The 4296-nt window shown below is 36.1% G+C and overlaps 1 pseudogene; it reads left to right on the top strand.

The window, feature by feature from the left end:
• Positions 1-2992: 2992 nt before the first annotated feature.
• LOC123255240 lies at positions 2993-3830 on the top strand (annotated as a pseudogene).
• The last annotated feature ends 466 nt before the right edge of the window (positions 3831-4296 follow it).

The raw sequence follows: 4296 nt of genomic DNA, 5'->3' as shown, positions 1-4296 counted from the left end.
AGGAAGTAAAAACAGACAATAATAACTGAAGCCAGTGGGGAATGATAGAAGCAAAGACAGATTTAGGGAGATGCTGCTCAGAAGTAAATCATTTATTAGGAGGAACAGAGTGAAGAGAGAAATAAAGAGAAGAATAAACAAGGTAAATGTAACATTGAGAAAAATAATTGTTTATCATAAGCAGATAAACTCACTCATAAAAACAGAAGATTACAGAATGGATTAAAAACCAGAATCCTACAATATCCTGTCTATAGGAAATACATTTCAAGTACAGAGATCCAGACAGAGAATATAAAGGGCTGGAGAAGAATCTATAAATTTTGATTCAGCTGAAGTTAAAAAAAATAGGAGTAGCAATTATATAAATGGAGATTCTGAACCTTGGAATTCATCCCCCATAAGTCCTTAGTTTTCCCAAAATCCCCTTAAATCTCTCCTGCGCCTCCAACTTTACATGGTCATGCTATATGTTTTATAGTTGGCTATAACTCTGCCCTCTTCCTCTTTAGTGATCTGAAGCAGATCCAGGATGGGGAAAGGAGGTAACAGGGAACGTCTTTTAAACTGACTCTTAACATGGTAGGTAGCTTCATTTTTCTAAAGGCTACCAATAAATCTTTTAATACCATGATATTTTTAATATCCTTCTATATCCGTTTTATTTCTTACAGTAATCAGAATTTTAAAGAAGTTAAATGACTTATAAGAAGAAATATACAGCAAAACTATACTAATGGGGAACCTCATCTTTTCCTACTTAGAACTAGGTAAATCTATTTAAAAAATAAACAAGAAAAATGTTGAAGCCACTCTTAGAAATGTTAGATATGGTAGTGTTGTTGGTGAATGGCCATGTCCAAAGAATTGACCACTTAAGGAGCCTCCAGAGAGAGGGAACAAGCTTTACTGAGAGAGGGGAAAGGTGATTTGATGGTCCTGGCAATGGAAAGGATATGAAGAGATTTTGAAAATGTTTTTTATCTTGTTTGGTTGTCAAGGAAGTAGTTGACTGTTAAGGTGGTTACAATGACTGTCAAAATTGGGCACTGTTTGAAATTAGTACTGCATGTATGGGAAACTGAACCAATCATACTTGTTGTTTAAAGATCCTTAACTGAGAATCTAGGTTATGTTGACCAGGTCCAAAGAGTGATGTAAGAATTTGTTTTTCTCATAATTGTAAATCTCAAGCAGCCCACATGTCTTATCTGAAAATGGTCCTATAACGATCAAGTAGTTATTGTTTCCATGTTCCCTTAACTTTTATGGATTGGTGTGGCATGGGATACTTCTATATCTGTTTACTTACTCTCTCCCAATCTGGAAAATTCCTGGCTTACTTACTGTACCTATGGTGATTCATCTTTGTTATAGTATCTCCCCACCCACATCCTCATAGTGACCTGTCTGCATGGCAATCCATGTCAATAGGTCTCTGAAGAAAAGTTAATGGAAATAGAGAAGAATATACTTTCTTTTCCCTCGAGAGTACATGACAACCACACAAAATTTAACCATGTATTAGAGCATAAATACCTCAAAAATAAATGCAGAAAAGCAGAAATATTCAGCACATCTTTTTATATAATCATTCAATTTCAATTAGATTTAATAAAGGGTATTAGAAAGATAAAAATTAATTGGATATTATAAAAATCTAATTCTAAGGAATAATTGGGTTTAAAAACAAATCAGGGAAACAATTAGTAATTTCACTAAGTAAAATAACAACAATGAGACAATATACCAAAATTTATAGGACACACCCAAAACAGTACATGAGGTAAAATGTATGTTTCTAAATACTTACACCAATAAATTAGAGAAATAATAGATAAAAGTATTGGGTATGCAAATAAAAAATTAGAAAAGAACAAATTAAAAAAAATTAAATTGAACCTCAAATTGGAAATCTTCCAAATCAGAGGTGGGAAGAATAAAATTGAAAGTAAGAAAATCATTGAACTAATAAGTAAAGCTAAAATCTGTTTTTTTTGGGGGGGGATAAAATAGAGAAATTATTGTTTGATTTATAAAAGGAAAAAAGAAAAACAAATTAGAAATATCAAAAATAAAAAGGGTGAATTCACCACCAATGAAGAGGAAATTAAAGAAATTATTGCATTATTTCACCAAATTATTTGCCAGTAAATTTGATAAAAGCTGCATGGGTTTTATGGGTGGAGTAGGGGGGCATAATGGGGGAGGAATGTCTAAGCAGAGACAAGGTCATAGCTTAGGCACTTCATGCAGACTCCTCTGGGCAGATGTAGCACCAAGGAATCTTCATCACGCTAGAGCACAGGGCTATAGGAATGGGTGGCTATCCCAGTAGTCATCCCTAACAAGGATCAGGACAACATCCATCTGGACCAGCATGGCAAGGCAGCACCAAGCTTACTAGGATATGCCCTCTGCTGGCTATGCTGAGGATCAAAGGGCTTGCTTCAGGTTCAGGTTTTGGATAAGGCCTTGCCATGGGCCTGACACCACAGAAGTCCAAGAGCAGGTGGGTTTTGCTTTTTTCAGATCTGTGCTCCTTAATGATGAACAGGGTATTGTCCAAACATGCAATACTACCAAAAAAAAAAACAGCCTGTTTTCCCAATTCATCTAGATCAGTGATTCCCAAAGTGGGTGTCACCACCCCCTGGTGGGTGTTGCAGCGATTTAGGAGAGGTTGTAATGGTCACAGGTGCATTTGGGGGCAGTGAATAACTGTAAGTGGGTGGTGATAGTATGTGACAGGGGGTGCTAACTAATATTTTTTTCTGGAAAGCAGGCGGTAGGCCAAAAAAGTTTGGGAACCACTGATCTAGATGAATCAGATGAGAAGAATGGGAAGAAACTTCCTGTCCCTAAAACAAAGGAATCTTAGGAAGACGGATTGGGTTGTAATTTAGCTATTTCACTACTAAAGACAAAGAAACCTTTTCTGCCGCTTGATTATTCTAGGATTATAGTTTTGAATACTTCCTTTATTATAGACATGTGGGTGATATTACATTTAGAAGAAAACCCACAAAATGTCGATGAAGTCCTTAGCTACCATGAAGGCATCTCTTTGTACCTTTTGGTTAAGTGTGAACCTAAAGTGGGTCACATCAAGAAGCAGCCAGGCATAATTAACACCATGAGGACTATCTTGGTGGACTGGCTGGTAGACATGAAGTAGAAGTACTGGGTCCAGAATATGATTCTCCATTTGCTGTGAATCACATAGACAGATTCCTGCTTGAGATGTCACTGTTTTGAGGGAAGTTTCCACTGTTTCAGACTGCTATGATGCTGCTGGCCTCAAAGTTTAATTAAACCTACTCCCTAGAAATGGTCAACTTTGGTTACATCACAGATGTACACACACACACACACACACACACACACACACAAACACACACACACACACACACACGTCTTAAGAATGGCACACCTGGTGCTGAAAGAAATGGTTTCTGACTTCATTGCACCAACCATTAATCAGTTTCTCACTCAGTACTTCCTGCATTAGCAGCAGTCTAATTTTAAGGTGGAGAGTTTAGCAATGTATCTGGGAGAGTTAAGTTTAATAGATGGTGAACCATACCTGAAATAATTGACATCCCTTATCACAGTAGCTGCCTTCCATATATCATTCTATACTATCACTAAGAAAGGCTAGTCAAAGTATTTAATCCAGAAAACAGGCTATACTTTGGAAAATCTTAAACAGTCTCTAATGAATCTCAACCAGATCTACCTACCTTGGAGCACAACATCATGCACAACAGTCTATTGTAGAAAAACACAAGAAGGAAAAGATCCATGATGTGTCCCTTATCAAAATTTGAGAACCACTAAACATAACGGTAAGTGAGAGACTGTGCTGTAACTCCCACAGAAGAGGTGGTGTACAGTTTTTATTGTGGGTCTGGGTTTTCTTTATAAAAAATCACTTCAGAAAACATGAATTGTGGTCCGTTACAGATTGTAACTTCTATTTTTTGATTTTTATGATTTTACTTTGAAATCTTTTGTATGTAAAATTGATCTTCAGAGTTAGCTTTAGATGTAAATAGTTTTATTTATGCATAATGAATATTAATCAAACCCATATTTTAGGATTAAGAATTAATTTGGTGAATTAAATATTTAGTTTATCTAACAAATGAAAACCAGTCAGAACCTGACTCACTCATGGGAGCATTTGAACATAAACAGCCCGATACAAGAGAACCCAACAGAAGGGTTTTACAGGATAAAAAGTTGAAAATGTTGGCAGATCTCCTGGTCCAGATTTTAAAGTCCATTTTCCCA

This window comes from Gracilinanus agilis, chromosome 1, assembly GCF_016433145.1.
Source record: "Gracilinanus agilis isolate LMUSP501 chromosome 1, AgileGrace, whole genome shotgun sequence".
NCBI classification, from domain to species: Eukaryota; Metazoa; Chordata; class Mammalia; order Didelphimorphia; family Didelphidae; genus Gracilinanus; species Gracilinanus agilis.
This window is presented reverse-complemented; position numbering and strand designations above follow the sequence as displayed.